General features: G+C 34.9%; 1 non-coding gene across 1 annotated transcript; it reads right to left on the minus strand.

Moving 5' to 3' along the window:
• Positions 1-955: 955 nt before the first annotated feature.
• Positions 956-1060, minus strand: LOC113848648. Its single transcript, XR_003501912.1, has one exon. It is a non-coding gene; the product is annotated as a small nucleolar RNA R71 (small nucleolar RNA).
• Between the last annotated feature and the right edge of the window lie 5418 nt (positions 1061-6478).

Here is a 6478-nt window from a genome sequence, read left to right on the forward strand (position 1 = left end):
GTGGACTTGTGAAGTGATATTTTTGAGAATTTTATTCCCTGAGGATGATATTTGGGACTCAAACACAGTTCTAAATATTTTATAACTTGCTACAATAACACTAGTACACTTGCTAGTGAAAATTACTTCTGTTGAGAGAGTGACAAGTTTTTGGTGCCATTGCCGAGGAATAGTTATTTTCAATATCGTTAGTAATAGGAAAATAACTAGATTGAGCTTTTATTTTCTGTAATTTTCTGCAATATCAAATTACGTTTAGAATTTTTCTATTTTGTAATTAATTTAGGAGTTAATTCTGTATAGTTACCTTGCTTAAATAATTGAATTGGTACAGTTTTTTGTTTGCTTCCTTCTTTATTCTCCTTTTGATTGTATATGCGTAGCAAAAACAAAAATAAGTCTACTCTTGTCTTTGACCCTGATATGAAGAAGATTAAGAGAAGAGGCTAGAGCATAAAGTTCTTTAGGAGGTGACAGTGATTTAGAGATTATACATTCTTTAGAGATTCAAAATACTCCTATTTCAAAAAGAACACATTCACCTTTAGGACAGATAACTCCATAAATTGAAATGACAGAACAACATAGAATGAGAACACTAGAAGATTATGCAATTCCAAATATGCAGGGCTATAACTCTTCAATAGTTGGACCAACCATTCAAGCTAATCATTTTGAAATCAAACCAGCCTTACTTCATTTGGTACAACAGAATCAATTTTCTGGTGGAATTTCTGATGATCCTAACTTGCATATTTCTAATTTTTTGCAGTTATGTGACACTGTAAGGATGAATGGAGTGAGTGAAGATGCTATAAGAGTGAGGCTATTTCCATTCTCTTTGAGAAACAAGGCCAAGTGTTGGTTACAAGCACATCCTTAAGGGAGTATCACCACATGGACAGAGCTTGTGAACAAATTTTTAACCAAGTATTTTCCTCCATCAAAAGTTGTCAAACTGAGGGAAAATTACATCCTTTGTGCAGTAGGAAGGAGAATCACTTTATGAAGCTTGGGAGAGGTATAAAGAACTACTAAGAAGATGTCCATATCATTGTATTCCAGAATGGATGCAGTTGGAGACCTTTTACAATGGAATGAATGTAGTGACTAGAACCATGGTGGATGCAGCTGCAGGAAGCTCTTTAAGCATGAAATCTTTAGAAGAAGCTCAAAGAATCATTGAGATAATGGCTTCACCTATGTACCAAAATTCCAACTCAAGACATGCAGGGAGAAGTAATGGATATAAAGCTAAAACTATAAAAACTTTTCTTGCACAAAATCAGCTGCAGAATCAATTATTTTATGAGCAAATAGCAGCTTTGACTCAACAGATCAACAATCTACAAGCTGGAAATGTTACAACCAATCAATTGAGTTGTGATTTTTGTGGAGGGAATCATGTTAATGGTGCATGTTGATGAATCCATATTTTTACTAGTATTTTACTATAGTTTTAATCCATTTGATAAGGGAAATATGTTGGAAAAAGCAGAAAAACTCATAAAAATAGAATGATTGAAGGATTTCCTTAAATAACATAGTTATTTTAGCATTTGTGAATTTTTTGTGTAGAAATTAATAATTCAAGCATGTTTTTGTAGAAAATCTTGAGCAAAGTTCATGAAGATGGAAGATCAATGGAAAGATAGAAGACATGTGATGTACCTACACCAGATCCACAAGAGCAAATCATTTATATGGGGAATTATCAAAGACAACAACAATCTTTTCCTAAGCAATCATTTCCTCCTTGGTTCCAATATCCAAATAACAGGAATCAACAATTTTACAAATGGAATCCTCAAAATTCTGCTGTGAAAAACACTAATCCCTCTCTTCCATTTTTGAATGCAGGAACTTCACAACAACAGTATTTTCAAGAAAATTCCTTTACTCAACTTCAAAGAAGTCAGAATTCATCCAGACCTATGAATGAAAGAAAGATTGAGATTGAAGAGACAATGCTGCAGTTCATGAAGGTCACTCAAACCAGCATTAAAAATCAAGAAGCTTCCATGAACAAGCTAGAAACTCAGATTGGACAGTTGGTTAAACAACTAGCAAATAGAGATGAGGGGAGATTTCTAAGTAACATAGTGATAAATCCAAAAGAGCAGTGTCAAGCTATAACAACAAAGAGTGGAGCTGTGGTAGCCAGTCCAAAACCTGCAAAAAAAGAAAGTGAGTGATGCAGCAAAAAAAGGAAAAATAGAAAAAGATCTGCAACAAGAAAATTTCAAGCTACTAAAGAGAGAACATTTAGAAAATAAGGTAGAAACTCCTACAAATTCTAAGAGAAAGACAAAGAAGCAGCTCTTTGAGGATGCTTGCAGACCAATTGATCTAGAAAAATACAAAAGGTTATCTTATCCTCAAAGTGTGTAGAATCCTAAGCAAGAGGAACAGTTTGAAAGATTTCAAAATGTGTTTAAGAAACTACATATCAACATTCCTTTTGCAAAAGCATTGGAGCAATGCCATCTTATGCTAAGTTTATTAAAGAATTGCTTTCCAAAAAAAGGAAATTAGAACATGACAAGACAATGCCATTAATAGAAGAATGCAGTGCTATTCTTAAAAGAAAACTTCCTCAAAAACTCAAGGATCTAGATCCTTCAACATCACTTGTGAAATTGGAAAATATACTGTAGGAAGAGCTTTATGTGATCTAGGAGCACGCATCAATCTCATGCCCTAGCTATCATGAAGAAGTTGAGAATAGAAGAAGTAAAACCAACCAACATTACACTGCAATTAGCTGATAGATCTTTCACTTATCCATATAGAGTTGTAGAAGATTTGTTGGTTAAGATTGACAAATTTATTTTTCCTGCAGATTTTGTCATTCTAGATATGGAAGTGGATGCAAATATACCTCTAATTTTAGGAAGACCATTCCTTACAACTGGAAGAGCTCTTATTAATGTTCAAAAGGGAGAGCTCATGCTTAGAGTGCAGGATGAAAAGGTAATATTTAATGTTTTTGAAACACTTAAGTATTCAATTGATGATAACTGATCAATTGAATTTTTATAACACTATTTCCTCTCATTCCTAGCTCATTAATCCTCTTTTGTACCTAATTGGTTGAATTGGATCATTTTATGATGTTTGAATTTTATTTGGGCTTTATTTAATTTTTCCATTATTTGGTAAATTCTGATACTGTTTTGTTTTCTGGACCATATCTTGAGTTGTAGAACTCTTTTCATTGTGATTCTTGATTTGTAGGGAAGCTAAGAGAAAGTTGCACAATTCTTATGAAGAGGTCAGAAACCAATTCTGATGATAAGAAGCTGAAACTGGGCTTGGAAAAAGTCGGAACGCTGCAGTCACGGATCCTGAGCAAGGTGCAGTATTTGGGCCATATCTCAGTCCACAGACATCCGATTAAGCCCATTCTAGTGGCGTTTTGAAGCTAAAATCCAAGGCTACAATTGTTCTTCAGGCCATGAACGAAAAAGAGGCCGTTTTCATAGCCGAAAAAAGGAACAAAGTGACGAACGGAATTTTTAATTTTAAGTTGTTTTTGGCTCCCTCCTCTCTTCTTCTTCTCTCTTCTCTTTTTCATTTTTTTTTCTCCCCTTTTACGACTTGTTTCCCTCCATCCATGGAGGCTTAGACTTTCATCTAGTCCAAGGATTGAGACACTCTTATGGATCGGTTTCGCAATTTATTCAACAACAAATTCAGTTTCATCTCTTCCTTCTTTCTCCTTTTGCTAATTAAGATTTCGAATTGAAGTTCTTCGTTTGAATTGATAATTGTGCAGTTGTTTGATTACATATTATTTGATTGATGTATGTAATTAATTCTTGAAGGAGTGTGAATTAGATTTTCAGGTTTGAGATCTAAGATTAATGGCATTGGTGAATTAAATTAACACAAATCGATTAGGTTGGAGTGGTTTCTGAACTTTGAGCGAATTGTGTGTTAATCGAATGCATGAGGGTTCTCGTGTGAATGCTTAATTTGAATTGAGGTTTCATTCAAATTTAATGTTAATCACTAATTTGTTGGTTGATGCATCTTCTTGGAATCTGGTGATAGAGTGGTCGTAGTTCTTCTAAATTGTTGGATTAGAGTTCTCAATTATTGTTAATTTTCCATTCTAATTAGTGTTATTTCATAAATCAAACCCCCATCTAAATTCATAATCGTATAACATTATCATCATTGGGAGACGACTCAGATTGCACCTCTTACTGCATAATTTTTATGCAATTCAGTTTTTATTAATTTGTACGAACGTGACACTCGCGATCAATAACTCATGTATGAGAGTGGATATACTGGATTCTCTTATTACTCCTTATCATCTTGATGAATTTGATGGAATTTCTATGTTAAGAGAAATCATAGCTGTAGGAAATACTAAATCTGTGATGCATAAGGAAGAACACCTTATGGAAATTGTGCAGCAATTGGAAAATCTACCAGTCCTGACCCCTGTAGAAAACCAATCAAGGAAGAACTGAAAAAGAAAGTAGATGAAGAACAAACTCAGAAGTTAGAACTCAAGCAGTTGCCTTCTCACTTGAGATATGCATTTTTTGACCAAAATCACAAAAATCCAGTTATAATCAGTAATGAACTCAAGGAAGAAGAGGAAGAAAAGCTATTGAGAATCTTGAGAACACACAAGTCAGCAATAGGATGAAGCATATCAGACTTGAAAGGTATTAATCCAGCTTTTTGTAAACATAGAATTTTATTTGAAGAGAAATTTAAACCAATTATGCATCCTCAAAGAAGATTAAATCCTTCCATGAAGGAAGTGGTAAGAAAGGAAGTCATGAAATTATTGGATGTTGGGATTATATATCCTATTTCAGACAGCAGCTGGGTAAGTCCTGTAACACCCTGCACTTTGAATTAAATAAAATGAGATTTATTGAAGTATAATTGAAATAGATTTGGATAGAATTTATATATAAAAAAACATTGTGAACAGTACCGTATGAACAGTGTCGATAAACAGTAAAACTGCGTATAAACAGTAAAACTGCCTATGTATAGTGACCGCTGACATCACATACGTGTACAGTCTATGTACAGTAAGCGTGCACATTATTTTCAGCATGAACCGTGCCCCGTGAACAGTGTTTCCGGTGGTGAACAGTGAATGTCAAAGATTTTCTATAAAAAGAGGGTTTCACACGAAATTTTCAAGAGGATATGAGCTGCTATTAACCAACATCCTAGAAGTGGAGCTATTTGATGTATAGGGGATTGATTTCATGGGACCATTTCCCCCATCATTCTTACACGACTACATTTTAGTTGCAGTAGATTATGTTTCTAAATGGGTAGAAGCAATTTCCACCAGATCAAATGATGCAAAGGTAGTGATTTCTTTTATAAGAAAGAATATTTTTTCAAGATTTAGTGTGCCTAGAGTGCTGATAAGTGATGGAGGTACTCATTTCTGCAACAAGTATCTTGAAGCTGTATTAATGAAATATGGTGTGAAGCACAAGGTTGCTACTCCATACCATCCACAAACAAGTGGACAAGTGGAAGTTTCAAATAGAGAAATCAAGCAAATTCTAGAGAAAGTAGTGAACAGCTCAAGGAAAGATTGGTCAAAAAGGCTGGATGATTCATTGTGGGCATATAGTACTGCTTTTAAAACTCCAATTGGTATGTCTCTGATGAATCCATATTTTTACTGATATTTTAGCATAATTCTAGCTCATTTAATAAGGAAAATATATGAAGAAAGCAGAAAAACTCAGAAAAAGAGAATGATTGAAAGTTTTATTTCAATTTGTAGTTATTTTCACATTTGCAGAATTTATGCTTAGTTCTTAAGGAATTTATCTTGTTTTTGAAGGAATAATCTGAGCAAAAGTCATGGAAATGGATTATCAATGGAAAGGAAGAGGAAGAATGACAATGTTGGACTCCAAAATACAAGAATTATGGGATGCAGGCTGGGCGTGATCACTATTGTTAGTGAAAGTGATCATTCCAGAGCCTAAATGAGAAGAGGAGCCTGTGCGTAATCACTTTTATTTACAAGAGTGAGCATTGCCAGTGTGCGTTATCACTTTCGCCAACGAAAGTGAACGTTCCAGAGAGACTTCATTCCTGATGAGCTGCGCGTTGTCACTGTCGCCAACGAAAGTGAGCGTTCCAGAGGCACTTGTATCAGGACAGCTTGCGCGTGGTTACTATTACTCACGAAAGTGATCACGCGCAGCCCTCGACCTCCTGCGTTGCCACTCTTATGAATTAAAGTGAATGTTCCAGAGAAGCCTTCAACTCTGCAAGTTGTGCATGGTTACTCTTGCTCTTGAAAGTGAACACGCGCACTACATAAAGCTTCTGCGTGGTTACTCTTATGAAGAAAAGTGACAACACGCAGAACTGGGGTTTCTATAAATACATGATTGAAGCGCGAAACTAGGGGTCTTTTGCTCATTTTCTGTTTTGTTAGTTAGATTCTTGTTAAGAGAGAGTGGAGAGA

Source organism: Abrus precatorius, unplaced genomic scaffold (genome assembly GCF_003935025.1).
Source record: "Abrus precatorius isolate BTA unplaced genomic scaffold, Abrus_2018 Scaffold8, whole genome shotgun sequence".
NCBI classification, from domain to species: Eukaryota; Viridiplantae; Streptophyta; class Magnoliopsida; order Fabales; family Fabaceae; genus Abrus; species Abrus precatorius.